The sequence below is a fragment of the Scatophagus argus genome, chromosome 15, assembly GCF_020382885.2.
Source record: "Scatophagus argus isolate fScaArg1 chromosome 15, fScaArg1.pri, whole genome shotgun sequence".
NCBI classification, from domain to species: domain Eukaryota; kingdom Metazoa; phylum Chordata; class Actinopteri; family Scatophagidae; genus Scatophagus; species Scatophagus argus.
Window position 1 is genome coordinate 7685265 of NC_058507.1, and position 10764 is coordinate 7696028.

Here is a 10764-nt window from a genome sequence, read left to right on the forward strand (position 1 = left end):
ACCCACCCCATCACCTACACACACACACACACACACACACACCATACACACATCGAACCACAATACATACCCACACATACATCACACAACAGAGGAACAAAAAAAACAACAACCAGCCCCCTGACAAAACTCTTCCCCAAGTGCATTTGCATAAAACATTAAGCTTAACAAAATGATTACACCTGACAAGTTGAGTTGGAGGAAGAACATCGCCGGTGGCAGCCAGTTACTTGCAGATCCTGCAATCATTCTCTCGTCAAGCAACTGTTTCATGGACGCCTTTGTAGGCACTGTCATGCCATCGCATCGTGATTAATCCTTCCCTTTTGTTTTCCTTTTCTCCCTTCCACCCCTCTCAGTCCCTCCCACAAATCCAATAAGTTGCCCTTAAATCAGGTTACCCTGCACCTTGCAGATAGGAGCATTGTGATGGATATGCCAAAATGCATGCCAGGCAGCATGTTTTTGTGCGGAAGCACTGTGAAATTGTACTGCTGTGATTCTGCATTATGGTGCTAAGTGTTTGTCTTGTAATGCAATTAAATGTGCATGTAAGCCGCCCCCACACTCCCCAAACTATTGTGTGCTGTATTTAATAATTTTATATACGCTCTTTTGTGACATTGCCATTTAACCTGAGGTGAAATAGAATAATTTAGCGGAGTATTAAAAGAATAACTTTAGAGTGTTTGCCATAGAGAACACAAGCTGGATCATTTTAGAAAAAAAAAAAAAAAGATGACTATCAAAACATTAATATCCTTCTCACTCATAAAACCCTGCTGAAAATTCCTAGCTCTGAATACTTTGCTGAAGGATAGCTTGCAGATAAAGAAGGAGGGAGATTATTGCCTCCTTTCATTTCTGCCCCCCTGGCAGCAGTAGGTATGGTAATATGGTTTTTGAATATTTGCAAGTATGAACTTAAGAAATGAGTGCTGATAAGGAGTGACAGCAACAGAGGCAGCAGAGATCTTCAGCATGACAGGCGATGTCAAAAACCCCGGTGACGCTGTCACTGTGACAAACTTTTCAAAAGAACAATGCACACACACGCGCGCACACACACACACACACACACACACACACACACCCCGTTATTGAAACTAGCTGCTGCAAGCCTCTGACAGTGTTGTCCCAGCAGTTAAAAAATGGAAACATCACCTAATTATGCACGCTATATTTTTCACGGAGTACTTAAGCCTACAAACTTTCAATGTATGTCAATATACTTTACTTTGAGTGCCCGGGTGCACAGGCACACTGGTAAAATTAAAGATTTATAGCAGAGATTCAGCCTGTTTGATAACAGAGTAAATTAAAAAAATAATTCAAATAAAATCTTTAAGCTGTTGGTTCAAGAGTACTTTTTCAGGAATAGACAAAGTATATATATATATACACACATATATATATATATATATATATATTGTCCCCAACCTGCACTGTGTGTGCCCTGAACCTGACACTGACCTTCACAAGAGCAGGTGTCTGTCTGACATACAGGCTCCGTTATTGAGTTTTTCTTCTTCTTTTAATCTTAGCTGTACTTTTATTAGTAACTCTGCAGACCCTGTCACTTCTATAAGAAGCTGTGAGGATCATTACTTTCAAAAAAACCAGCTGGCCCATTGTTTAGGCTCTGCCAGCTGTGTCTATTTTCATAACCCATTTTCCTTTTGTTCTGCTACACCCCCCCATATAAAAGTAAAGAGACAGGAAGACAGTGTTGTATTTCACCATTTTCTTGAACTCTTACCCTTACAATGGCCTAATGCTCAATGTTTCACCATTGGCATGTGTGCCTACATGCACGTATGAGTCCGTATGTGTGTAAGTGTGCATGTGAGAGTGACTGTGACGGGAGGAAGGCGAGGTCTGTAATCACCTAATCCAAACATACACTCGGGGAATCTCATTACTGGACCTAACAGTTCCATTTTAACCTTATCTGGTTTCAATCAGCCGCCTCTCATTTGGAGCAAGGTGCAGAAACTTGATTCTGTCTTGAGTCTCCTGTTTGTCTTGTCTATCACCATCTTTTAAAGCTAGCGGTATTTCAAATTCTCCATCAGTGGTGAGGAGAGCGACTTCAGTGGCAGTAAAAAGCTGGTTCTCGTCATCCAGCTTGCAAGTAGCGGTGTGTGACATCAGGGGGTTTGTATGTGCAGAATGGACGGCTGCCATGGGGAACTCCCGCTAACCCCACACCCTTCCACACTAACCCCAGTTCTTCCCCAGCCACCCGCTCTTACAGCCCCCCCCATTCACATGCAAACGGACATTAAAACGAAACCTGACCCTGGCCCTGGAATCTGTAAGGTACTGTTTTTTCCTTCTTCTCTCCTTCTTTTCCTAAACAGGGAATCCTGCAGCTTGTGTGTGTGCGTGTGAGTGTGTGTGTGTGCAGCATTAAGGTAGTCAAGAGAGGGTCAGAGAAAGGTGAGCAAGAAGCTACGTCAGCCACTGCGAGTGAACTGTCTCAGGAATCCCCAGATTAAAAAACTCCAGAAGGTTGAAAGTCAGAGATAATCACAGGATCTGGAATTCACAATAACAAACTGGCCATATATCTACCTGTCTCCGGCCTTCCTCCCTGAGACGGCCACAGGGTCAACCAAATGGCTGCATTCCATCAACAGCTCTTTTTTTCCTCCTGCTGTGCTCCCAATGAAGTGTCTGGAAGGATCAAAAATGGCCTCTGAAGCTAAACTTTTAACTCTTCTTTCTCTGTCTCCCCCTATCCACCCAAATTTTTTTCATCTGACGTGTGTATTTATTCTTGTGCTTTTTGAGCACTGAGAGCTGGAGTTAATATGACAGCGCCACTTTATCACATTGTGCTTTGAGTTTTGAAAAGGGACTGAAACTGAGACTGAAGGCCTGGATCTTGGACTCATGATTAATGTGGGATTTTGAGGTAGATGCTACCAAGACCCCACCACTACAGCCCCACAACTGTGACTCCAGCCAAGGGCTCGGGGCTGCAGTGCAGGAGCTGAGGTTAGAGGTCTGGAGCTTTGTGTCTGGGGTTAGAGAGCTTCCTCTGAGACTTAGGTTGGAGCCACGGGCTCTGCGGCTGTAGTGATTTCTGGGTTGAATTAACAGTTTAGCAGGGGAGCTGTGAGTAGTGTCTGGAGGGGACTGTTGGGGTCTGGTGTAGGGTCTAGTAGGGCAGGTATGATTTACATAGCTGTGAGAGAGTCCAGGATCTAAGTCTGCCCAGACCCTTCCCCAGGGAATCTTGTTGAAGGAGGTGCTGCATTGTGATACTTGTGTGATTTATGTTCCCCAAGTACTCTTCCTTCCATTGCCTGACAAGTTCATTATTTATTTCTGTTTTTTGTGATTATTTGCTTTAGCGCAGTTACAGATACTGTATATTGCATAGACTCTGTGTAAACCTTGGGCTGTAACCTAGAGATTTGACTGTGTGCCTGTCTTTTCTTCAGATCTCTGCTCTGTAGAGGTTAGTCTTTGTTGTTGCCCGTGTACCCGTCTAGACACTGAGGATAATTTGTCCCTTTGCTTCCTTCTCTGGTTCCTCCGTTCTCAGCAAGGGAAATTACCTTACAAAGAGGGCAAGGGTTGCCGATTCAAAGTAAGTTATTTCGTCAGTGTAAAGTGCAGTAAATAGCCCGAGGTTAGTAAAAAATAATGATATACAGTCCTGTCCAGAGGGACACTATAGCATGAGACACAATCAGACCCTTGCAGAAAACTTTTCGAAATGCTTTCAGCGGATGTATTTCATCATATTAGATTACTACTGTGGATAGCACCACTGCTGGATGGTTATATCATATTCATATCCTGGTTCAGAGTCTCACTGCATTGTGCACCAACATTCCTTGAGGGTAGCGCATGGGGTTTAGGACTGCAGGGTGTATCTAAATTCAGCTATTGATTAACGTTGCAGCAGAAAAAACAAAACCGAAAGAAAGCCTCTGTAAAGACATTGCCGTCTGCAGTTACATAGCAGACTGTTTAATTCCCCCCTCACTGCTGCATTCAAATTATTTGCTTTCACAGTCGAAAATCGAAGGGTTGTAAAAATTGACTTCCTGTACAGCCAGAGAGAAATAAATTTCAGCAGTATTGGCAGCAGCAAAACAGAAAAGCTATGGCCCAGCATTTAATTATTGAAGACATTGATCAACAAAGTGATTTATTCGCTGTGGTTCGGTTAAAAGGCCTAATTGAGTCGCAGTGCTCTGTAAAAGGCTTTTATTTGTTCATTTGGTCTGGATCAGATTCCATGATAACCTACAGTTGGGAAGGAGAAGGAACACTGTTTAGTTTGAATGAATGCATTTAATGAAGTCTTTTGAAAGCAGAATTTAATTTAGGTCCCTTTACAAAAGAAGCAAAAATGAAAGGCCAGTTATTGATCATAGAGGCAGAAATGAAAGACAAAGTGCTTTTGAAAAAGAATATGAACAATTTGTGCAGGTGATATTTACAATCTCAGTGCATGCAGTATACACTGGGTATATCCTTCAGTAGTGCACAATATACCTTCACAGCCATCCCTAAAAATCACTCTCATTTGTGGCCAAAACCTTTGATGACGACAATGTGATTATTTGTACAATAGAGGGGGACCTTCAGGCCTCCAGCTATCAAGCTGCTCCTTCATCATTTACACTCATCAATAAGAAGGAAGTCCAATTTATCTGACACTTGTGTTGCCCTGTAGTGCCCATGGTCTCACTGTTTGAACTAAAGTAATCTAAATTGTTTTGGGCTCATTTATCAGTGCTTGCGGTCTTTGCCTTTATCTGTCTGTCTTTATAGTAGATGATATGAAAAACAATTTTGATGTAAACTCTTGTCAGAGTGGGAGAGATTTTGTTGATCTGATGTATTTCCCTAAGCATGTTTATGGTTAATCAAATGTGATGCACCAAACACTGTAATTAATACACCCACAGAGTTTCTGAGGCATCTGTGATTTTACAAATATCATCACTGAGCTGCACTTTCGTTGTCCTTTTTTTGTCCACACTATGGGTGTGCAGATAAAACCATTAGAAATTTTCGTAGTGCCAAGAAAACGTCCTTTGAGGTTTTCCATTTATAGTAAGAGTAGCCTTTTCTGCAGATGTTTGGTGTATTTAAAGAGTGGTTGTTGGACAGACTGTACCTTCCTTCTGCTGCCTCCCCTTCCATCCTGAACCTCTGGCTCACACCAGCAACATACAGAGGGATGAGAAAGGAGGAGCAGGCAGCAGGATGTTTTCATCAGAATATGTCTCTTAACTCCACAGCCGCTGAGCAATCTAATGATCTCACTCTAGACGGAGATGGGAATGTCGGGATTAATGGCATTCCAGGAGGAGGGTTGGAGCTCTAGGTTGTGTCCCCGGCACAGTTAGAGACTGGAGAGAAGAGTCAGACAGCAGGACTGGAAGAAATTATGAGATAAAGAGAACTGAAAGAGAGAGAGAGAGAGAGAGAGAGAGAGAAAGGTGAAGGAGGGGTGGTGTCAGAGGAAGAAACCACAGGAAAAAAAGGAAAAGTGGGTTGTTCATTTTCTGGATAGATAGATCAGATGGAATGGAACCATGCGTCAGAATGAAGGCAGCTGTGCTTTTGGCTAGCTTTTTCTTGGCACATATAAGGACATGAGCGCACACATGCTCCTCATCCCCTCATACACAATATACATTTGCACACACACACACACACGTACTGTTCACATTGAGGTAAAGGGATCTTCATGGACAGGTGAGGGTTAGCTTTAGTATTAGCTCTGTGCTGCAGGCCTGGATGAGCTCAACCACTTTCTCCTTCGTTCTCCCTCTCGGGGGCTTACGCCGAGGGAGCAGAGTTTAGCAGGCCCTCAAGGCATGGAGCCATCTAAGCAGCACTAAGTCCTGGAACTGCTTCAGATTACCTGCTGTGTTCTTTACCAGATAGTGCTGTGAATCTGCGCATGAATGCTGCATGTCACACACTTTATGTGTTTCCATTACTTTGAACAGATCTGTGTTTTAGTTTAGCGTTACAGCTCATACGTTAGTATTAAGCACAGGTTAAACCAAATAAGTGTATGCCCCAAGAGTAAAACATATTTTCCTCTTGTGGTATTAAGCCATGCAGATGTTTCTGAAAAGATACTTCCCAGGTGAATATTTCAATGATGTGAACAACGCAAACAAAATTTCATTAGTCTCTATTGTTTTGTGTTTCTGGCAGGAATCTCAGAGACATATGTTGCAAAACCTGAGCTAATTGGACCGAAATGAGAGTCTTTTGTAGTCTTTTTTGGTGACGCAACCCTTCAAATATACACCGTATAAGGAATTGGTATGAACTGGAAAATGATGCAAATGAATTGGCTTTGCCTTAAGTATTATAAAACAGCCAGATTTTTGTTCAATGTTGCAGAGAGCTAAGCACAGTCCAACCAGTCCCTGGAACAAAAATAAACTGTTATCCTTGGAAGTGTCTTTACTGTACTTAGTCACACCGGCATTTATCATGAGGTTATAAATCTTTGTGAGTGAAGGATGTTAATGACTCTGAGAGACAGTGGTGGAAGTGCTCTGTCTCCTCCGTTAGATGGGTTGTGATTCTAGTTGCAAAAGACAGAGCTATGGCTGGGATAGTACTTTACCTGGCCCAGAACTCCCCTGGGCTCACTATACTGGATCGTTCTGCAGACTGGGGGCCTTGGCCTCATGCTGGGCCTGTCTGCAACCAGCAGTTTATGGAGACACTGCATATAGACTGACACTGACAGTTTGATGTTTGTTAGCCACCTCTTGTACCTTCCTGTTTGACACTGTGGCTATCTCTGTCTTTATTTGTTTTAGCTCTTTCTCTTTGCCTCTTCCTCTCTCTTTTCTGTTCACTTTTTATTTCTGTATGTCTATTTTTTTTTTCAAAAGAAACTTAGGAGATGGTTATAGCTGGCTATGCATCTTTAGTCTAGAGTGAGTTTCCTGGGTCTGTATGATTTCAGCCAGGAAACACTCTAAATGCCAGTGAACACAAATATCAATGTGTGGTGGAGTTGTTTAATATTTCCTTTCCTCTGTAGATATGGACATGAGGGAAATATCCATCTCCTGGGATGCTGACCCGATACGATAGGAACTATCTATATTCCAGACGGAACTCAAACAATGACGTTTGGAGTGGGTAGGGGGGCTATTTGTAGTGCCGGGTCACTTCCGAGGCATCAGCCCTAACCTTTCAGGGTCTCGGACCTCAGTCCATTTTTAGTGATGAGTGCAGTGAAAATAAGCATCACCAGCAGTTTATCTTTTTACAGCCTTGCATCATTTCCTGCCTCCCCCTCGCTTTTGATCATACCCTCACCGACTCTGCTTGAACACACACTCATACACAAACAAACTTGCACCATCTTCTGACTCCTCAATCTTTCCTCTGTCCTTCTAGCCCTAATGAGACTTTCAGCTGAGCGATGATAGACTTGTATTTATTCTCCAGGCCGATCATTTTAGGGAGTGTATCTCCACTCTCGCCTGGGGCCCATGCCAGGGACAAATCAGCCCCAGCCTCAGGCAGTGAGAGGAATGGAGAAGCTGTTTTTCAGCATCCACCTCCTCCCTCCCCGTCTTTACAGTAAATATACACACTGTATGTAAGTATTACTTCAGTCTCCCGCAGACATTGTCACTACTTGATTTTTTTCCAAAACAATTTACCCTCAACTTACAGTTATGCAAACACTCCAATGCATGCACAGACACACACGGCTAATCCCTTTAGCTCATAACACACTAACAATGGACTAACTCTGAGCAAAAGCCTGAGGCAGTGACTTTCTACCTCCCAGCTCTGTAAACAAGGAAAAAAAACTGACAAAAAAAAACAACATCATAGAAATGTTTCCGCCTGTCGTGGAGTCAGGTTCAAGTACCCCAGCAGTAGTTTGCTTTTGCATATAAACTTCAAAGTTATCAGTTAGTGACTATATTTTGTGGAGAGCGCCGGGCTGGGGAGACGGAGCAGCACTGTGAGATAAATCTGACATGCTGCACATGTGCTCATTAATTCAACATTTCAGGCCATGTGGATGAGACTGGGAGGGCCTATCCAAACACTGTCCCTCCACAGCAGGGCTCTGAGCACTTGAAGCACTCTCTATTTACTGTAGGCTTGTGTTTGGACTTGTGCCATATAACACTTTGACCCAGCAAGAGGAGGTTGTTGAGACTTGTATCCGAGAAGGGAAACAGTGAGCTATTGTGAGTCCCAGCACAGCAGGGTTTGGTTTCGGTGGGCTTTATCTTTTTCTCAACTTACTGACATGTACAATTGGTAGTCTCTCTAAATCTGTGAGCTATTTTCCTGCATGATCCTCCAACATTATTTAATGATTTACACTGTAATTTCATACACTCATTTTTTATCCATTGATACAATGTTGTGATGGAATACATAAAACCAAACGCTAAGAAAAGTAAGATGAATTACACAGAACACTGTTTGTGAAACTTGTAATGTCTCTAAACACATTTTTTAAAACATTTTTTCAGCTGTTGCAGTTGAAAAATGGACAAAAGGGTGAAACATCTTTTAAGTGAATGCAAAGAAAACTGATCCTGGGCAAGTCCACCCTTACCCTGCCGCCTTTTACAGACACACTCATACCTCTGATTCAATACTTTAGATTCCAGCATTGCTCTGAAACATCCCCTCAGTGTTGACATTAGATCCACAGGATCAGTGTCTCTCGGGGCAGATGGTCTTTGGGGAGGGGTAGCGGAGCTCCCTGGATTTGTGCTGGAACACGCAGGACGAATCAGAGCACCTGTGTTCGTTTGGTCATAGCTCTGCACATCACATGATCTGTCTCAGGCGGGACAGGGAGTGGAAGGGGGTGCAGCAAGGGCACAATGATGTCCAGACCTCATCCCTGTGTGTCTGTATCTCCTCAAACTGACCTCATGTTGACCAAGGAAAAAACTTGTCCATATTTGCCTCCATTTACCTCTGCAATGACATCATCTACCATATTTGATGTTTTCTGTTCAATGTCTTGTCTGGAGTTGTCATGCAATTACTGACATTATCTTGATTCCTTTGACGAATTTATTCAAGAAAATGCAAAATGTCTTTGGGAAAATGTCAGTCAATGTACTTTCAATGGTTTTGTACTTGCCATCTGGTATTTCTGGTTTCTACCAGCGAGGCAACATTTAAACAACTAGTCGGCTAATCGCACATATCCCTAATTACAAATAATGCTTACTTCTTTGGCAGGACAGCAGTTCATAGAAGGTGAACAGGCGGGACATCTTTATACTGATTTCATGAGTCCATAGGACAAGCTTCAGGTCACAAGGCTCGATGATATCACCCTCTGTACTTTTCTATCAGAGTGATACCACATGCTGTAGCTGGTCTTCAGGACTGAGAAATATTATTATGAGGCGAGGGCTCGTGCATACTTCAAAATAGCACTGAACTGTCCCAAAAAGGAGCGTAATGTGGAACAGAAGTAGTGTTGCACTACTGTCCAGTGCAGTAACCCCAGTCAGCTTATGTGCTGACAAGAAACAACAGAGTGGGGATCACACTGTGTTCTTTTTGTGTTCCCCACATTATAATATTTGGGAGTAGAATTGTAAATACTTGAAGAGTAGCCCAACCTTTTGTTATTTCTACATCCATCAGACTTCTGCTTCATTCTGTTTACTTTGCATTTCCTGACTTTACACTGGAGAAACTGTTGTTATTTTCTTCAATCCTGTTCGTGACGCCGAATCTTGTTGTATGTTGGATAACGATGATGACACAGTCTTGCTTGCACTGCAGACACTATACAAAAGAAAAAAACATTAAATGTATTTGATACAACTGTTCTAACATAGGTAAACTTAACATTGGGGAAGTTTGATTATCCTATGTACATAGTTCTGATTTTATAAACCTTAGCCTTCCTTTCATACATTAAATAGTCAAAGCTGTCCTAAGATATCCAACAAATTTGAAAAAGTTACCTGTAAAAGGATTCATAACATGTTAAACTTAAAAATTAAATGAGTGATTTTTAATTTTATGAGATCTTCCCGGCCACAAAGCCTTTAAAACCATCCTGTCCGGGAGACGTGATGTGTAGTTGTCCTCTGCCTTGTTCATCCTTACTGTCACAGTGGATGACAGGTAAATGACCTCTGAAAGTGCAAATACTGTCACTCCACTGTCATAAATGCCCCTGTACAGTGCGAAGCAACATGCATATTTATGATGTCGCATAAACACTGCCCTTATGTCACACCAGCAGGCAAATGTGTACCTCGCCATGCCACTCATCCCTCCTTCCCCCCAGAGCCCCAATGGCACAGAGCACTAAATGAAGAGACGTCAAAGAGAATGCCAGCCTTTGTCAAACTCTACATGGTGAATTACATCAAGGCACAAACCAGAAAAAATACTCTTTAATCTGCCCATGGGGGGAATTATTCCCAAACACTCAGTGATAGCAGTGTGGCCATTTCATCCTGTTTTGATTCGGAGGCTTCTGATGGGATCTAAAGTGCATGTTGAGGCAGTGGTGCCTGCTTTTGTGAGGTATCAGTCATCCTAACCTGTCAGGGGTGAGGGACTTTTATAAACTGTAATGACTAGTGGATGATGAGTCCAGACACGTCGTTGACTGACAGTTTCACCACCCTGCCAAAGTCTTAATCCAGGAGGAATGGCAGGAGGCAAGGCCGGGTATTAATCCTGCGAGTGTTAGCTTCATAACAACAGAAACCCACAAAAGAATTCGACAGAATTCTA